This window comes from Lepidochelys kempii, chromosome 27 (genome assembly GCF_965140265.1).
Source record: "Lepidochelys kempii isolate rLepKem1 chromosome 27, rLepKem1.hap2, whole genome shotgun sequence".
Taxonomy (NCBI): domain Eukaryota; kingdom Metazoa; phylum Chordata; order Testudines; family Cheloniidae; genus Lepidochelys; species Lepidochelys kempii.
This window is the reverse complement of record NC_133282.1, coordinates 2830384-2850066: the sequence shown is the minus strand read 5'-3', so window position 1 is coordinate 2850066 and position 19683 is coordinate 2830384.

Here is a 19683-nt window from a genome sequence, read left to right as displayed (position 1 = left end):
ACAGGGGAGTTTGAGAGGGAGTTCTGTTGGAGGAGAAGGTATTTGTGTGTGTTTGGTTTTGTATTGGTAGTATCTGTATGAGTAGAGGCTTTGTGCTGGGAGAGAATCAGAGCCCTGATCAGGGGGCGGGGCTTCACTGACTAGGGGTCCTATAAAGGTAGCAGCCAGTCAGGCAGCGGCACAGACAGCTGCATTGGCACAGGAGCTAGCAAACAGAGCTGTAAACAGGGGAGTTTGAGTGGGAGTTCTGTTGGAGGAGAAGGTATTTTTGTGTGTTTGGTTTTGTATTGGTAGTATCTGTATGTGTAGAGGCTTGGAGGGGCTTTGTGCTGGGAGAGAAGCTGAGCCCTGATTAGGGAGCGGGGCTTCACTGACTAGGGGTCCTATAAAGGGAGCAGCCAGTCAGGCAGCGACACAGACAGCTGCAGCGGTACAGGAGCTAGCAAACAGAGCTGTAAACAGGGGAGTTTGAGTGGGAGTTCTGTTCGAGGAGAAGGTATTTGTGTGTGTTTTTGGTTTTGTATTGGTAGTATCTGTATGTGTAGAGGCTTGGAGGGGCTTTGTGCTGGGAGCGAAGCTGAGCCCTGATTAGGGGGCGGGGCTTCACTGACTAGGGGTCCTATAAAGGTAGCAGCCAGTCTGGCAGCGGCACAGGAGCTAGCAAACAGAGCTGTAAACAGGGGAGTTTGAGTGGGAGTTCTGTTGGAAGAGAAGGTATTTGTGTGTGTTTGGTTTTGTATTGGTAGTATCTGTATATGTAGGGTCTTTGTGCTGGGAGAAAAGCTGAGCCCTGATTAGGGGGCGGGGCTTCACTGACTAGGGGTCCTAGAAAGGTAGCAGCCAGTCAGAAAGCGGCACAGGAGCTAGCAAACAGAGCTGTAAACAGGGGAGTATGAGTGGGAGTTCTGTTGGAGGAGAAGGTGTTTGTGTGTGTTTGGTTTTGTATTGGTAGTATCTGTATGTGTAGAGGCTTCGTGCTGGGAGAGAAGCTGAGCCCTGAAAAGGGGGCGGGGCTTCACTGACTAGGGGTCCTATAAAGGTAGCAGCCAGTCAGGCAGCGGCACAGACAGCTGCAGCGGCACAGGAGCGAGCAAACAGAGCTGTAAACAGGGGAGTTTGAGTGGGAGTTGTGTTGGAGGAGAATTTATTTGTGTGTGTTTGGTTTTGTATTGGTAGTATTTGTATGTGTAGAGGCTTGGAGGGGCTTTGTGCTGGGAGAGAAGCTGAGCCCTTATTAGGGGGCGGGACTTCCCTGACTAGGGGTCCTATAAAGCTAGCAGCCAGTCAGGCAGCAGCACAGGAGCTAGCAAACAGAGCTGTAAACAGGGGAGTTTGAGTGGGAGTTCTGTTGGAGGAGAAGGTATTTGTGTGTGTTTGCTTTTGTATTGGTAGTATCTGTATGTGTAGGGGCTTTGTGCTGGGAGAAAAGCTGAGCCCTGAATAGGGGGCGGGGCTTCACTGACTAGGGGTCCTATAAAGGGAGCAGCCAGTCAGGCAGGGGAACAGACAGCTGCAGCGGCACAGGAGCTAGCAAACAGAGCTGTAAACAGGGGAGTTTGAGTGGGAGTTCTGTTTGAGGAGAAGGTATTTGTGTGTGTGTTTGGTTTTGTATTGGTAGCATCTGTATGTGTAGAGGCTTTGTGCTGGGAGAGAAGCTGAGCCCTGATTAGGGGGCGGGGCTTCACTGACTAGGGGTCCTATAAAGGGAGCAGCCAGTCAGGCGGCGGCACGGACAGCTGCAGCGGCACAGGAGCTAGCAAACAGAGCTGTAAACAGGGGAGTTTGAGTGGGAGTTCTGTTGGAGGAGAAGGTATTTGTGTGTGTTTGGTTTTGTGTTGGTGGTATCTGTATGTGTAGGGGCTTTGTGCTGAGAGAGAAGCTGAGCCCTGATTAGGGGGCGGGGCTTCACTGACGAGGGGTCCTATAAAGGGAGCAGCCAGTCAGGCAGCGACACAGACATCTGCAGCGGTACAGGAGCTAGCAAACAGAGCAGTAAACAGGGGAGTTTGAGTGGGACTTCTGTTGGAGGAGAAGGTATTTGTGTGTGTGTTTGGTATTGTATTGGTAGTATCTGTATGAGTAGAGGCTTGGAGGGGCTTTGTGCTGGGAGCGAAGCTGAGCCCTGATTAGGGGGCGGGGCTTCACTGACTAGGGGTCCTATAAAGGTAGCAGCCAAACAGAGCTGTAAACAGGGGAGTTTGAGTGGGACTTCTGTTGGAGGAGAAGGTATTTGTGTGTGTGTTTGGTATTGTATTGGTAGTATCTGTATGTGTAGAGGCATGGAGGGGCTTTGTGCTGGGAGCGAAGCTGAGCCCTGATTAGGGGGCGGGGCTTCATTGACTAGGGGTCCTATAAAGGGAGCAGCCAGTCAGGCAGGGGCACAGACAGCTGCAGCGGAACAGGAGCTACAAAACCGAGCTGTAAACAGGGGAGTTTGAGAGGGAGTTCTGTTGGAGGAGAAGGTATTTGTGTGTGTTTGGTTTTGTATTGGTAGTATCTGTATGTGTAGAGGCTTCGAGGGGCTTTGTGCTGGGAGAGAAGCTGAGCCCTGATTAGGGGGCGGGGCTTCACTGACTAGGGGTCCTATAAAGGTAGCAGCCAGTCAGGCAGCGGCACAGGAGCTAGCAAACAGAGCTGTAAACAGGGGAGTTTGAGTGGGACTTCTGTTGGAGGAGAAGGTATTTGTGTGTGTGCTTGGTATTGTATTGGTAGTATATGTATGTGTAGAGGCATGGAGGGGCTTTGTGCTGGGAGCGAAGCTGAGCCCTGATTAGGGGGCGGGGCTTCATTGACTAGGGGTCCTATAAAGGGAGCAGCCAGTCAGGCAGGGGCACAGACAGCTGCAGCGGAACAGGAGCTAGCAAACAGAGCTGTAAACAGGGGAGTTTGAGAGGGAGTTTTGTTGGAGGAGAACGTATTTGTGTGTGTTTGCTTTTGTGTTGGTGGTATCTGTATGTGTAGGGGCTTTGTGCTGGGAGAGAAGCTGAGCCCTGATTAGCGGGCGGGGCTTCCCTGACTAGGGGTCCTATAAAGGTACCAGCCAGTCAGGCAGCGGTACAGACAGCTGCAGCGGCACTGGAGCTAGCAAATAGAGCTGTAAACAGGGGAGTTTGAGTGGGAGTTCTGTTGGAGGAGAAGGTATTTGTGTGTGTGTTTGGTATTGTATTGGTAGTATCTGTATGTGTACAGGCTTGGAGGGGCTTTGTGCTGGGAGCGAAGCTGAGCCCTGATTAGGGGGCGGGGCTTCACTGACTAGGGGTCCTATAAAGGGAGCAGCCAGTCAGGCAGGGGCACAGACAGCTGCAGCGGCACAGGAGCTAGCAAACAGAGCTGTAAACAGGTGAGTTTGAGAGGGAGTTCTGTTGGAGGAGAAGGTATTTGTGTGTTTGGTTTTGTATTGGTAGTGTCTGTATGAGTAGAGGCTTTGTGCTGGGAGAGAATCTGAGCCCTGATTAGGGGGCGGGGCTTCCCTGACTAGGGGTCCTATAAAGGTACCAACCAGTCAGGCAGCGGCACAGACAGCTGCAGCGGCACTGGAGCTAGCAAATAGAGCTGTAAACAGGGGAGTTTGAGTGGGAGTTCTGTTTGAGGAGAAGGTATTTGTGTGTGTGTTTGGTTTTGTATTGGTGGTATCTGTATGTGTAGAGGCTTGGAAGGGCTTTGTGCTGGGAGAGAAGCTGAGCCCTGATTAGGGGGCGGGGCTTCACTGACGAGGGGTCCTATAAAGGGAGCAGCCAGTCAGGCAGCGACACAGACAGCTGCAGCGGTACAGGAGCTAGCAAACAGAGCTGTAAATAGGGGACTTTGAGTGGGAGTTCTGTTGGAGGAGAACTATTTGTGCGTGTTTGGTTTTGTATTGGTAGTATCTGTATGTGTAGAGGCTTGGAGGGGCTTTGTGCTGGGAGCGAAGCTGAGCCCTGATTAGGGGGCGGGGCTTCACTGACTAGGGGTCCTATAAAGGTAGCAGCCAGTCAGGCAGCGGCACAGGAGCTAGCAAACAGAGCTGTGAACAGGGGAGTTTGAGTGGGAGTTCTGTTGGAGGAGAAGGTATATTTGTGTGTTTGGTTTTGTATTGGTAGTATCTGTATATGTAGAGGCTTGGAGGGGCATTGTGCTGGAAGAGAAGCTGAGCCCTGATTAGGGGGCGGGGCTTCACTGACTAGGGGTCCTATAAAGGTAGCAGCCAGTCAGGCAGCGTCACAGACAGCTGCAGGGGCACAGGAGCTAGCAAACAGAGCTGTAAACAGGGGAGTTTGAGTGGGAGTTCTGTTGGAGGAGAAGGTATTTGTGTGTGTTTGGTTTTGTATTGGTAGCATCTGTATGTGTAGGGGCTTTGTGTTTGGAGAGAAGCTGAGCCCTGATTAGGGGGCGGGGCTTCACTGACTAGGGGTTCTATAAAGGGAGCAGCCAGTCAGGCGGCGGCACGGACAGCTGCAGCGGCACAGGAGCTAGCAAACAGAGCTGTAAACAGGGGAGTTTGAGTGGGAGTTCTTTTGGAGGAGAAGGTATTTGTGTGTGTGTTTGGTTTTGTATTGGTAGTATTTGTATGTGTAGAGGCTTGGAGGGGCTTTGTGCTGGGAGAGAAGCTGAGCCCTGATTAGGGGGCTGGGCTTCACTGACTAGGGGTCCTATAAAGGTAGCAGCCAGTCAGGCAGCGGCGCAGGAGCTAGCAAACAGACGTGTAAACAGGGGAGTTTGAGTGGGAGTTCTGTTGGAGGAGAAGGTATTTGTGTGTGCTTGGTTTTGTATTGGTAGTATCTGTATGTGTAGGGGCTTTGTGCTGGGAGAGAAGATGAGCCCTGATTAGGGGGCGGGGCTTCACTGACTAGGGGTCCTATAAAGGTAGCAGCCAGTCAGGCAGCGGCGCAGGAGCTAGCAAACAGACGTGTAAACAGGGGAGTTTGAGTGGGAGTTCTGTTGGAGGAGAAGGTATTTGTGTGTGTTTGGTTTTGTGCTGGTGGTATCTGTATGTGTAGGGGCTTTGTGCTGAGAGAGAAGCTGAGCCCTGATTAGGGGGCGGGGCTTCACTGACTAGGGGTCCTATAAAGGCAGCAGCCAGTCAGGCAGCGGCACAGACAGCTGCAGTGGCACAGGAGCTAGCAAACAGAGCTGTAAACAGGGGAGTTTGAGTGGGAGTTCTGTTGGAGGAGAAGGTATTTGTGTGTGTTTCGTTTTGTATTGGTAGTATCTGTATTTGTAGAGGCTTGGAGGGGCTTTGTGCTGGGAGAGAAGCTGAGCCCTGATTAGGGGGCGTGGCTTCACTGACTAGGGGTCCTATAAAGCTAGCAGCCAGTCAGGCAGCGGCACAGGAGCTAGCAAACAGAGCTGTAAACAGGGGAGTTTGAGTGGGAGTTCTGTTGGAGGAGAAGGTATTTGTGTGTGCTTGGTTTTGTATTGGTAGTATCTGTTTGTGTAGAGGCTTTGTGCTGGGAGAGAAGATGAGCCCTGATTAGGGGGCGGGGCTTCACTGACTAGGGGTCCTATAAAGGTAGCAGCCAGTCAGGCAGCGGCGTAGGAGCTAGCAAACAGACCTGTAAACAGGGGAGTTTGAGTGGGAGTTCTGTTGGAGGAGAAGGTATTTTTGTGTGTTTGGTTTTGTATTGGTCGTATCTGTATGTGTAGGGGCTTTGTGCTGGGAGAGAAGCTGAGCCCTGATGAGGGGGCGGGGCTTCACGGACTAGGGTTTCTAGAAAGGTAGCAGCCAGTCAGGCAGCAGCACAGACAGCTGCAGTGGCACAGGAGCTAGCAAACAGAGATGTAAACGGGAGTTTGAGTGGGAGTTTGGTTGGAGGAGAAGGTATTTGTGTGTGTGTGTGTTTGGTTTTGTATTGTTAGTATCAGTATGTGTAGAGGCTTGTAGGGGCTTTGTGCTGGGAAAGAAGCTGAGCCCTGATAAGGGGGCGGGGCTTCACTGACTAGGGGTCCTATAAAGGTAGCAGCCAGTCAGGCAGCGGCACAGGAGCAAGCAAACAGAGCTGTAAACAGGGGAGTTTGAGTGGGAGTTCAGTTGGAGGAGAAGGTATTTGTGTGTGTGTTTGGTTTTGTATTGTTAGTATCTGTATGTGTAGAGGCTTGGAGGGGCTTTGTGCTGGGAGAGAAGCTGAGCCCTGATTAGGGGGCGGGGCTTCACTGACGAGGGGTCCTATAAAGGGAGCAGCCAGTCAGGGAGCGACACAGACAGCTGCAGCGGTACAGGAGCTAGCAAACAGAGCTGTCAACAGGGGAGTTTGAGTGGGAGTTCTTTTGGAGGAGAAGGTATTTGTGTGTGTGTTTGGTTTTGTATTGGTAGTATCTGTATGTGTAGAGGCTTGGAGGGGCTTTGTGCTGGGAGCGAAGCTGAGCCCTGATTAGGGGGCGGGGCTTCACTGACTAGGGGTCCTGTAAAGTTAGCAGCCAGTCAGGCAGCGGCACAGACAGCTGCAGCGGCACAGGAGCTAGCAAACAGAGCTGGAAACAGGGGACTTTGAGTGGGAGTTCTTTTGGAGGAGAAGGTATTTGTGTGTGTGTTTGGTTTTGTATTGGTAGTATCTGTATGTGTAGGGGCTTTGTACTGGGAGAGAAGCTGAGCCCTGATTAGGGGGCGGGGCTTCACTGACTATGGGTCCTATAAAGGGAGCAGCCAGTCAGGCAGCGACACAGACAGCTGCAGCGGCACAGGAGGTAGCAAACAGAGCTGTAAACAGGGGAGTTTGAGTGGGAGTTCTGTTGGAGGAGAAGGTATTTGTGTGTGTTTGGTTTTGTATTGGTAGTATCTGTATGTGTAGAGGCTTGGAGGGGCTTTGTGCTGGGAGAGAAGCTGAGCCCTGATTAGGGGGCGGGGCTTCACTGACTAGGGGTCCTATAAAGGTAGCAGCCAGTCAGGCAGCGGCACAGACAGCTGCAGCGGCACAGGAGCTAGCAAACAGAGCTGTAAACAGGGGAGTTTGAGTGGGAGTTCTTTTGGAGGAGAAGGTATTTGTGTGTGTGTTTGTTTTTGTATTGGTAGTATCTGTATGTGTAGAGGCTTGGAGGGGCTTTGTGCTGGGAGAGAAGCTGAGCCCTGATTAGGGGGCGGGGCTTCACTGACGAGGGGTCCTATAAAGGGAGCAGCCAGTCAGGCAGCGACACAGACAGCTGCAGCGGCACAGGAGCTAGCAAACAGAGCTGTAAACAGGGGAGTTTGAGTGGGAGTTCTTTTGGAGGAGAAGGTATTTGTGTGTGTGTTTGTTTTTGTATTGGTAGTATCTGTATGTGTAGAGGCTTGGAGGGGCTTTGTGCTGGGAGCGAAGCTGAGCCCGGATTAGGGGGCGGGGCTTCACTGACTAGGGGTCCTATGAAGGTAGCAGCCAGTCAGGCAGCGGCACAGGAGCTAGAAAACAGAGCTGTAAACAGGGGAGTTTGAGTGGGAGTTCTGTTGGAGGAGAAGGTATTTGTGTGTGTTTGGTTTTGTATTGGTAGTATCTGTATGTGTAGAGGCTTGTAGGGGCTTTGTGCTGGAAGAGAAGCTGAGCCCTGATTAGGGGACGGGGCTTCCCTGACTAGGGGTTCTGTAAAGGTAGCAGCCAGTCAGGCAGCGGCACAGACAGCTGCAGTGGCACAGGAGGTAGCAAACAGAGCTGTAAACAGGGGAGTTTGAGTGGGAGTTCTGTTGGAGGAGAAGGTATTTGTGTGAGTATCTGTATGTGTAGGGGCTTTGTGCTGGGAGAGAAGCTCAGCCCTGATTCGGGGGCGGGGCTTCACTGACAAGGGTCCTATAAAGGTAGCAGCCAGTCAGGCAGCGGCACAGGAGCAAGCAAACAGAGCTGTAAACAGGGGAGTTTGAGTGGGAGTTCTGTTGGAGGAGAAGGTATTTGTGTGTGTGTTTGGTTTTGTATTGGTAGTATCTGTATGTGTAGAGGCTTGTAGGGGCTTTGTGCTGGAAGAGAAGCTGAGCCCTGATTAGGGGACGGGGCTTCACTGACTATGGGTCCTATAAAGGGAGCACCCAGTCACGCAGCGGCACAGGAGCTAGCAAACAGAGCTGTAAACAGGGGAGTTTGAGTGGGAGTTCTGTTGGAGGAGAAGGTATTTGTGTGTGTTTGGTTTTCTATTGGTCCTATCTGTATGTGTAGGGGCTTTGTGCTGAGAGAGAAGCAGAGCCCTGATGAGGGGGCGGGGCTTCACGGACTAGGGGTCCTATAAAGGGAGCAGCCAGTCAGACAGCGGCACAGGAGCTAGCAAACAGAGCTGTAAACAGGGGAGTTTGAGTGGGAGTTCTGTTGGAGGAGAAGGTATTTTTGTGTGTGTTTGGTTTTGTATTGGTAGTATCTGTATGTGTAGAGGCTTGTAGGGGCTTTGTGCTGGGAGAGAAGCTGAGCCCTGATAAGGGGGCGGGGCTTCACTGACTAGGGGTCCTATAAAGGGAGCAGCCATACAGGCAGCGACACAGACAGCTGCAGCGGTACAGGAGCTAGCAAACAGAGCTGTAAACAGGGGAGTTTGAGTGGGAGTTCGGTTGGAGGAGAAGGTATTTGTGTGTTTTTGGTTTTGTACTGGTAGTATCTGCATGTGTAGGGACTTTGTGCTGGGAGAGAAGCTGAGCCCTGATGAGGGGGCGGGTCTTCCCTGACTAGGGGTTCTGTAAAGGTAGCAGCCAGTCAGGCAGCGGCACAGACAGCTGCAGTGGCACAGGAGCTAGCAAACAGAGCTGTAAACGGGAGTTTGAGTGGGAGTTCTGTTGGAGGAGAATTTATTTGTGTGAGTATCTGTATGTGTAGGGGCTTTGTGCTGGGAGAGAAGCTGAGCCCTGATTAGGGGGCGGGGCTTCACGGACTAGGGGTCCTATAAAGGTCGCAGCCAGTCAGGCATTGGCACAGGAGGTAGCAAACAGAGCTGTAAACAGGGGAGTTTGAGTGGGAGTTCTGTTGGAGGAGAAGGTATTTGTGTGTGTGTGTTTGGTTTTGTATTGGTAGTATCTGTATGTGTAGAGGCTTGTAGGGGCTTTGTGCTGGGAGAGAAGCTGAGCCCTGATTATGGGACGGGGCTTCACTGACTAGGGGTCCTATAAAGGGAGCAGCCAGTCAGGCAGCGGCACAGACAGCTGCAGCGGTACAGGAGCTAGCAAACAGAGCTGTAAACAGGGGAGTTTGAGTGGGAGTTCTGTTGGAGGAGAAGGTATTTGTGTGTGTTTGGTTTTGTATTGGTGGTATCTGTATGTGCAGAGGCTTGGAGGGGTTTGTGCTGGGAGAGAAGCTGAGCCCTGATGAGGGGGCGGGGCTTCACGGACTAGGGGTCCTATAAAGGTAGCAGCCACTCAGGCTGCGGCACAGACAGCTGCAGTGGCACAGGAGCTAGCAAACAGAGCTGTAAACAGGGGAGTTTGAGTGGGATTTCTGTTGGAGGAGAAGGTATTTGTGTGTGTTTCGTTTTGTATTGGTAGTATCTGTATGTGTAGGGTCTTTGTGCTGGGAGAAAAGCTGAGCCCTGATTAGGGGGCGGGGCTTCACTGACTAGGGGTCCTAGAAAGATAGCAGCCAGTCAGGCAGCGGCACAGGAGCTAGCAAACAGAGCTCTAAACAGGGGAGTATGAGTGGGAGTTCTGTTGGAGGAGAAGGTGTTTGTGTGTGTTTGGTTTTGTATTGGTAGTATGTGTATGTGTAGAGGCTTTGTGCTGGGAGAGAAGCTGAGCCCTGATAAGGGGGCGGGGCTTCACTGACGAGGCGTCCTATAAAGGTAGCAGCCAGTCAGGCAGCGGCACAGGAGCTAGCAAACAGAGCTGTAAACAGGGGAGTTTGAGTGGGAGTTCTGTCTGAGAAGATATTTCTGTGTGTGTTTGGTTTTGTATTGGTGATATCTGTATGTGTATAGGCTTGGAGGGGCTTTGTGCTGGGAGCGAAGCTGAGCCCTGATTAGGGGGCGGGGCTTCATTGACTAGGGGTCCTATAAAGGGAGCAGCCAGTCAGGCAGGGGCACAGACAGCTGCAGCGGAACAGGAGCTACAAAACCGAGCTGTAAACAGGGGAGTTTGAGAGGGAGTTCTGTTGGAGGAGAAGGTATTTGTGTGTGTTTGGTTTTGTATTGGTAGTATCTGTATGTGTAGAGGCTTGGAGGGGCTTTGTGCTGGGAGAGAAGCTGAGCCCTGATTAGGGGGCGGGGCTTCACTGACTAGGGTTCCTATAAAGGTAGCAGCCAGTCAGGCAGCGGCACAGGAGCTAGCAAACAGAACTGTAAACAGGGGAGTTTCAGTGGGACTTCTTTTGGAAGAGAAGGTATTTGTGTGTGTTTGGTTTTGTATTGGTAGTATCTGTATGTGTAGGGGCTTTGTGCTGGGAGAAAAGCTGAGCCCTGATTAGGGGGCGGGGCTTCACTGACTACGGGTCCTATAAAGGGAGCAGCCAGTCAGGCAGGGGCACAGACAGCTGCAGGGGCACAGGAGCTAGCAAAAAGAGCTGTAAACAGGGAAGTTTGAGTGGGAGTTCTGTTGGAGGAGAAGGTATTTGTGTGTGTTTGGTTTTGTGTTGGTGGTATCTGTATGTGTAGGGGCTTTGTGCTGGGAGAGAAGCTGAGCCCTGATTAGGGGGCGGGGCTTCACTGACGAGGGGTCCTATAAAGGGAGCAGCCAGTCAGGCAGCAACACAGACAGCTGCAGTGGCACAGGAGCTAGCAAAGAGAGCTGTAAACAGGTGCGTTTGAGTGGGAGTTCTGTTGGAGGAGAAGGTATTTGTGTGTGTTTGGTTTTGTATTGGTAGTATCTGTATGTGTAGAGGCTTGGAGGGGCTTTGTGCTGGGAGCGAAGCTGAGCCCTGATTAGGGGGCGGGGCTTCACTGACGAGGGGTCCTATAAAGGTAGCAGACAGTCAGGCAGCGGCACAGGAGCTAGCAAACAGAGCTGTAAACAGGGGAGTCTGAGTGGGACTTCTGTTGGAGGAGAAGGTATTTGTGTGTGTGTTTGGTATTGTATTGGTAGTATCTGTATGTGTAGAGGCTTGGAGGGGCTTTGTGCTGGGAGCGAAACTCAGCCCTGATTAGGGGGCGGGCTTCCCTGACTAGGGGTCCTATAAAGGTACCAGCCAGTCTGGCAGCGGCACAGACAGCTGCAGCGGTACAGGAGCTAGCAAATAGAGCTGTAAACAGGGGAATTTGAATGGGACTTCTGTTGGAGGAGAAGGTATTTGTGTGTGTGTTTGGTATTGTATTGGTAGTATCTGTATGTGTTGAGGCTTGGAGGGGCTTTGTGCTGGGAGCGAAGCTGAACCCTGATTACGGGGTGGGGCTTCACTGACTAGGGGTCCTATAAAGGGAGCAGCCAGTCAGGCAGGGGCACAGACAGCTGCAGCGGCACAGGAGCTAGCAAACAGAGCTGTAAACAGGTGAGTTTGAGAGGGAGTTCTGTTGGAGGAGAAGGTATTTGTGTGTTTGGTTTTGTATTGGTAGTGTCTGTATGAGTAGATGCTTTGTGCTGGGAGAGAATCTAAGCCCTGATTAGGGGGCGGGGCTTCCCTGACTAGGGGTCCTATAAAGGTACCAACCAGTCAGGCAGCGGCACAGACAGCTGCAGCGGCACTGGAGCTAGCAAATAGAGCTGTAAACAGGGGAGTTTAAATGGGACTTCTGTTGGAGGAGAAGGTATTTGTGTCTGTGTTTGGTATTGTATTGGTAGTATCTGTATGTGTAGAGGCATGGAGGGGCTTTGTGCTGGGAGAGAAGCTGAGCCCTGATTAGGGGGCGGGGCTTCACTGACGAGGGGTCCTATAAAGGGAGCAGCCAGTCAGGCAGCGACCCAGACAGCTGCAGCGGTACAGGAGCTAGCAAACAGAGCTGTAAATAGGGGACTTTGAGTGGGAGTTCTGTTGGAGGAGAAGCTATTTGTGTGTGTTTGGTTTTGTATTGGTAGTACCTGTATGTGTAGAGGCTTGGAGGGGCTTTGTGCTGGGAGCGAAGCTGAGCCCTGATTAGGGGGCGGGGCTTCACTGACTAGGGGTCATATAAAGGTAGCAGCCAGTCAGGCAGCGGCACAGGAGCTAGCAAACAGCGCTGTGAACAGGGAAGTTTGAGTGGGAGTTCTGTTGGAGGAGAAGGTATTTGTGTGTGTTTGGTTTTGTGTTGGTGGTATCTGTATGTGTAGGGGCTTTGTGCTGGGAGAGAAGCTGAGCCCTGATTAGGGGGCGGGGCTTCACTGACGAGGGGTCCTATAAAGGGAGCAGCCAGTCAGGCAGCAACACAGACAGCTGCAGCGGTACAGGAGCTAGCAAACAGAGCTGTAAAAAGGGGAGTTTGAGTGGGACTTCTGTTGGAGGAGAATGTATTTGTGTGTGTGTTTGGTATTGTATTCGTAGTATCTGTATGAGTAGAGGCTTGGAGGGGCTTTGTGCTGGGAGCGAAGCTGAGCCCTGATTAGGGGGCGGGGCTTCACTGACTAGGGGTCCTATAAAGGTAGCAGCCAGTCAGGCAGCGGCACAGGAGCCAGCAAACAGAGCTGTAAACAGGGGAGTTTGAGTGGGACTTCTGTTGGAGGAGAAGGTATTTGTGTCTGTGTTTGGTATTGTATTGGTAGTATCTGTATGTGTAGAGGCATGGAGGGGCTTTGTGCTGGGAGCGAAGCTGAGCCCTGATTAGGGGGCGGGGCTTCATTGACTAGGGGTCCTATAAAGGGAGCAGCCAGTCAGGCAGGGGCACAGACAGCTGCAGCGGAACAGGAGCTAGCAAACTGAGCTGTAAACAGGGGAGTTTGAGTGGGAGTTCTGTTCGAGGAGAAGGTATTTGTGTGTGTTTGCTTTTGTGTTGGTGGTATCTGTATGTGTAGGGGCTTTGTGCTGGGAGAGAAGCTGAGCTCTGATTATGGGGCGGGGCTTCACTGACGAGGGGTCCTATAAAGGGAGCAGCCAGTCAGGCAGCGACACAGACAGCAGCAGCGGTACAGGGGCTAGCAAACAGGGCTGTAAATAGGGGACTTTGAGTGGGAGTTCTGTTGGAGGAGAAGCTATTTGTGCGTGTGTTTGGTTTTGTGTTAGTATCTGTATGTGTAGAGGCTTGGAGGGGCTTTGTGCTGGGAGCGAAGCTGAGCCCTGATTAGGGGGCGGGGTTTCACTGACTAGGGGTCCTATAAAGGCAGCAGCCAGTCAGGCAGCGGCACAGACAGCTGCAGTGGCACAGGAGCTCGCAAAGAGAGCTGTAAACAGGGGAGTTTGAGTGGGACTTCTGTTGGAGGAGAAGGTATTTGTGTGTGTGTTTGGTTTTGTATTGTTGGTATCTGTATGTGCAGAGGCTTGGAGGGGCTTTGTGCTGGGAGAGAAGCTGAGCCCTGATTAGGGGGCGGGGCTTCACTGACGAGGGGTCCTATAAAGGGAGCAACCAGTCAGGCAGCGACACAGACATCTGCAGCGGTACAGGAGCTAGCAAACAGAGCTGTAAACAGGGGAGTTTGAGTGGGACTTCTGTTGGAGGAGAAGGTATTTGTGTGTGTGTTTGGTATTGTATTGGTAGTATCTGTATGTGTAGAGGCTTGGAGGGGCTTTGTGCTGGGAGCGAAGCTCAGCCCTGATTAGGTGGCGGGCTTCATTGACTAGGGGTCCTATAAAGGGAGCAGCCAGTCAGGCAGGGGCACAGACAGCTGCAGCGGAACAGGAGCTACAAAACTGAGCTGTAAACAGGGGAGTTTGTGAGGGAGTTCTGTTGGAGGAGAAGGTATTTGTGTGTGTTTGGTTTTGTATTGGTAGTATCTGTATGTGTAGAGGCTTGGAGGGGCTTTGTGCTGGGAGAGAAGCTGAGCCCTGATTAGGGGGCGGGGTTTCACTGACTAGGGTTCCTATAAAGGTAGCAGCCAGTCAGGCAGCGGCACAGGAGCTAGCAAACAGAGCTGTAAACAGGGGAGTCTGAGTGGGAGTTCTGTTGGAGGAGAAGGCATTTGTGTGTGTGTTTGGTTTTGTATTGGTGGTATCTGTATGTGTAGGGGCTTTGTGCTGGGAGAGAAGCTGAGCCCTGATTAGCGGGCGGGGCTTCACTGATGAGGGGTCCTATGAAGGTAGCAGCCAGTCAGGCAGCGGCACAGGAGCTAGCAAACAGAGCTGTAAACAGGGGAGTTTGAGTGGGACTTCTGTTGGAGGAGAAGGTATTTGTGTGTGTGTTTGGTATTGTATTGGTAGTATCTGTATGTGTAGAGGCTTGGAGGTGCTTTGTGCTGGGAGCGAAGCTGAGCCCTGATTAGGGGGCGGGGCTTCACTGACTAGGGGTCCTATAAAGGGAGCAGCCAGTCAGGCAGGGGCACAGACAGCTGCAGCGGCACAGGAGCTAGCAAACAGAGCTGTAAACAGGTGAGTTTGAGAGGGAGTTCTGTTGGAGGAGAACGTATTTGTGTGTTTGGTTTTGTATTGGTAGTGTCTGTATGAGTAGAGGCTTTGTGCTGGGAGAGAATCTGAGCCCTGATTAGGGGGCGGGGCTTCCCTGACTAGGGGTCCTATAAAGGTACCAACCAGTCAGGCAGCGGCACAGACAGCTGCAGCGGCACTGGAGCTAGCAAATAGAGCTGTAAACAGGGGAGTTTGAGTGGGAGTTCTGTTTGAGGAGAAGGTATTTGTGTGTGTGTTTGGTTTTGTATTGGTGGTATCTGTATGTGTAGAGGCTTGGAGGGGCTTTGTGCTGGGAGAGAAGCTGAGCCCTGATTAGGGGGCGGGGCTTCACTGACGAGGGGTCCTATAAAGGGAGCAGCCAGTCAGGCAGCGACACAGACAGCTGCAGCGGTACAGGAGCTAGCAAACAGAGCTGTAAATAGGGGACTTTGAGTGGGAGTTCTGTTGGAGGAGAAGCTATTTGTGCGTGTTTGGTTTTGTATTGGTAGTATCTGTATGTGTAGAGGCTTGGAGGGGCTTTGTGCTGGGAGCGAAGCTGAGCCCTGATTACGGGGCGGGGCTTCACTGACTAGGGGTCCTATAAAGGTAGCAGCCAGTCAGGCAGCGGCACAGGAGCTAGCAAACAGAGCTGTGAACAGGGGAGTCTGAGTGGGAGTTCTGTTGGAGGAGAAGGTATTTGTGTGTGTTTCGTTTTGTATTGGTAGTACCTGTATGAGTAGAGGCTTTGTGCTGGGAGAGAATCTGAGCCCTGATTAGGGGGCGGGGCTTCACTGACTAGGGGTCCTATAAAGGTAGCAGCCAGTCAGGCAGCGGCACAGACAGGTGCATTGGCACAGGAGCTAGCAAACAGAGCTGTAAACAGGGGAGTTTGAGTGGGAGTTCTGTTGGAGGAGAAGGTATTTTTGTGTGTTTGGTTTTGTATTGGTAGTATCTGTATGTGTAGAGGCTTGGAGGGGCTTTGTGCTGGGAGAGAAGCTGAGCCCTGATTAGGGGGCGGGGCTTCACTGACTAGGGGTCCTATAAAGGGAGCAGCCAGTCAGGCAGCTGCACAGACAGCTGCAGCACTACAGGAGCTAGCAAACAGAGCTGTAAACAGGGGAGTTTGAGTGGGAGTTCTGTTCGAGGAGAAGGTATTTGTGTGTGTTTGCTTTTGTGTTGGTGGTATCTGTAGGTGTAGGGGCTTTGTGCTGGGAGAGAAGCTGAGCTCTGATTAGGGGGCGGGGCTTCACTGACTAGGGGTCCTATAAAGGCAGCAGCCAGTCAGGAAGCGGCACAGACAGCTGCAGTGGCACAGGAGCTAGCAAAGAGAGCTGTAAACAGGTGAGTTTGAGTGGGAGTTCTGTTGGAGGAGAAGTCATTTGTGTGTGTGTTTGGTTTTGTATTGGTAGCATCTGTATGTGTAGGGGTTTTGTGCTGGGAGAGAAGCTGAGCCCTGATTAGGGGGCGGGGCTTCACTGACTAGGGGTCCTATAAAGGGAGCAGCCAGTCAGGCAGCGGCACAGGAGCTAGCAAACATAGCTGTAAACAGGGGAGTTTGAGTGGGACTTCTGTTGGAGGAGAAGGTATTTGTGTGTGTGTTTGGTATTGTATTGGTAGTATCTGTATGTGTAGAGGCTTGGAGGGGCTTTGTGCTGGGAGTGAAGCTGAGCCCTGATTAGGGGGCGGGGCTTCACTGACGAGGGGTCCTATAAAGGGAGCAGCCAGTCAGGCAGGGGCACAGACAGCTGCAGCGGCACAGGAGCTAGCAAACAGAGCTGTAAACAGGTGAGTTTGAGAGGGAGTTCTGTTGGAGGAGAAGGTATTTGTGTGTTTGGTTTTGTATTGGTAGTGTCTGTATGAGTAGAGGCTTTGTGCTGGGAGAGAATCTGAGCCCTGATTAGGGGGCGGGGCTTCCCTGACTAGGGGTCCTATAAAGGTACCAACCAGTCAGGCAGCGGCACAGACAGCTGCAGCGGCACTGGAGCTTGCAAATAGAGCTGTAAACAGGGGAGTTTGAGTGGGAGTTCTGTTTGAGGAGAAGGTATTTGTGTGTGTGTTTGGTTTTGTATTGGTGGTATCTGTATGTGTAGAGGCTTGGAGGGGCTTTGTGCTGGGAGAGAAGCTGAGCCCTGATTAGGGGGCGGGGCTTCACTGACGAGGGGTCCTATAAAGGGAGCAGCCAGTCAGGCAGCGACACAGACAGCTGCAGCGGTGCAGGAGCTAGCAAACAGAGCTGTAAATAGGGGACTTTGAGTGGGAGTTCTGTTGGAGGAGAAGCTATTTGTGCGTGTTTGCTTTTGTATTGGTAGTATCTGTATGTGTAGAGGCTTGGAGGGCCTTTTTGCTGGGAGCGAAGCTGAGCCCTGATTAGGGGGCGGGGCTTCACTGACTAGGGGTCCTATAAAGGGAGCAGCCAGTCAGGCAGCTGCACAGACAGCTGCAGCGGTACAGGAGCTAGCAAACAGAGCTGTAAACAGGGGAGTTTGAGTGGGAGTTCTGTTGGAAAAGAAGGTATTTGTGTGTGTTTGGTTTTGTATTGGTAGTATCTGTATGTGTAGGGTCTTTGTGCTGGGAGAAAAGCTGAGCCCTGATTAGGGGGCGGGGCTTCACTGACTAGGGGTCCTATAAAGGTAGCAGCCAGTCAGGCAGCGACACAGACAGCTGCAGCGGTACAGGAGCTAGCAAGCAGAGCTGTAAACAGGGGAGTTTGAGTGGGAGTTCTGTTGGAGGAGAAGGTATTTGTGTGTGTGTTTGGTATTGTATTGGTAGTATCTGTATGTGTAGGGTCTTTGTGCTGGGATAAAAGCTGAGCCCTGATTAGGGGGCGGGTATTCATTGACTAGGGGTCCTATAAAGGGAGCAGCCAGTCAGGCAGGGGCACAGACAGCTGCAGCGGAACAGGAGCTACAAAACTGAGCTGTAAACAGGGGAGTTTGAGAGGGAGTTCTGTTGGAGGAGAAGGTATTTGTGTGTGTTTGGTTTTGTATTGGTAGTATCTGTATGTGTAGAGGCTTGGAGGGGCTTTGTGCTGGGAGAGAAGCTGAGCCCTGATTAGGGGGCGGGGCTTCACTGACTAGGGTTCCTATAAAGGTAGCAGCCAGTCAGGCAGCGGCACAGGAGCTATCAAACTGAGCTGTAAACAGGGGAGTTTGAGAGGGAGTTCTGTTGGAGGAGAAGGTATTTGTGTGTGTTTGGTTTTGTATTGGTAGTATCTGTATGAGTAGAGGCTTTGTGCTGGGAGAGAATCTGAGCCCTGATTAGGGGGCGGGGCTTCACTGACTAGGGGTCCTATAAAGGTAGCAGCCAGTCAGGCAGCGGCACAGACAGCTGCATTGGCACAGGAGCTAGCAAACAGAGCTGTAAACAGGGGAGTTTGAGTGGGAGTTCTGTTGGAGGAGAAGGTATTTTTGTGTGTTTGGTTTTGTATTGGTAGTATCTGTATGTGTAGAGGCTTGGAGGGGCTTTGTGCTGGGAGAGAAGCTGAGCCCTGATTACGGAGCGGGGCTTCACTGACTAGGGGTCCTATAAAGGGAGCAGCCAGTCAGGCAGCTGCACAGACAGCTGCAGCGGTACAGGAGCTAGCAAACAGAGCTGTAAACAGGGGAGTTTGAGTGGGGGTTCTGTTCGAGGAGAAGGTATTTGTGTGTGTTTGCTTTTGTGTTGGTGGTATCTGTATGTGTAGGGGCTTTGTGCTGGGAGAGAAGCTGAGCCCTGATTAGGGGGCGGGGCTTCACTGACTAGGGGTCCTATAAAGGGAGCAGCCAGTCAGGCAGCGACACAGACAGCTGCAGCGGTACAGGAGCTAGCAAACAGAGCTGTAAACAGGGGAGTTTGAGTGGGAGTTCTGTTGGAGGAGAAGGTATTTGTGTGAGTATCTGTATGTGTAGGGGCTTTGTGCTGGGAGCGAAGCTGAGCCCTGATTAGGGGGCGGGGCTTCACTGACTAGGGGTGATATGAAGGTAGCAGCCAGTCAGGCAGCGGTACAGGAGCTAGCAAACAGAGCTGTCAACAGGGGAGTTTGAGTGGGAGTTCTTTTGGAGGAGAAGGTATTTGTGTGTGTGTTTGGTTTTGTATTGGTAGTATCTGTATGTGTAGAGGCTTGGAGGGGCTTTGTGCTGGGAGCGAAGCTGAGCCCTGATTAGGGGGCGGGGCTTCACTGACTAGGGGTCCTGTAAAGTTAGCAGCCAGTCAGGCAGCGGCACAGACAGCTGCAGCGGCACAGGAGCTAGCAAACAGAGCTGGAAACAGGGGACTTTGAGTGGGAGTTCTGTTGGAGGAGAAGGTATTTGTGTGTGTTTGGTTTTGTATTGGTGGTATCTGTATGTGTAGGGGCTTTGTACTGGGAGAGAAGCTGAGCCCTGATTAGGGGGCGGGGCTTCACTGACTATGGGTCCTATAAAGGGAGCAGCCAGTCAGGCAGCGACACAGACAGCTGCAGTGGCACAGGAGGTAGCAAACAGAGCTGTAAACAGGGGAGTTTGAGTGGGAGTTCTGTTGGAGGAGAAGGTATTTGTGTGTGTTTGGTTTTGTATTGGTAGTATCTGTATGTGTAGAGGCTTGGAGGGGCTTTGTGCTGGGAGAGAAGCTGAGCCCTGATTAGGGGGCGGGGCTTCACTGACTAGGGGTCCTATAAAGGTAGCAGCCAGTCAGGCAGCGGCGTAGGAGCTAGCAAACAGACCTGTAAACAGGGGAGTTTGAGTGGAAGTTCTGTTGGAGGAGAAGGTATTTTTGTGTGTTTGGTTTTGTATTGGTCGTATCTGTATGTGTAGGGGCTTTGTGCTGGGAGAGAAGCTGAGCCCTGATTACGGAGCGGGGCTTCACTGACTAGGGGTCCTATAAAGGGAGCAGCCAGTCAGGCAGCTGCACAGACAGCTGCAGCGGTACAGGAGCTAGCAAACAGAGCTGTAAACAGGGGAGTTTGAGTGGGAGTTCTGTTCGAGGAGAAGGTATTTGTGTGTGTTTGCTTTTGTGTTGGTGGTATCTGTATGTGTAGGGGCTTTGTGCTGGGAGAGATGAGCCCTGATTAGGGGGCGGGGCTTCACTGACTAGGGGTCCTATAAAGGTAGCAGCCAGTCAGGCAGCGGCGTAGGAGCTAGCAAACAGACCTGTAAACAGGGGAGTTTGAGTGGGAGTTCTGTTGGAGGAGAAGGTATTTGTGTGTGCTTGGTTTTGTATTGGTAGTATCTGTATGTGTAGAGGCTTTGTGCTGGGAGAGAAGCTGAGCCCTGATTAGTTGGCGGGGCTTCACTGACTAGGGGTCCTATAAAGGCAGCAGCCAGTCAGGCAGCGGCACAGACAGCTGCAGCGGCACAGGAGCTAGCAAACAGAGCTGTAAACAGGGGAGTTTGAGTGGGAGTTCTGTTGGATGAGAAGGTATTTGTGTGTGCTTGGTTTTGTATTG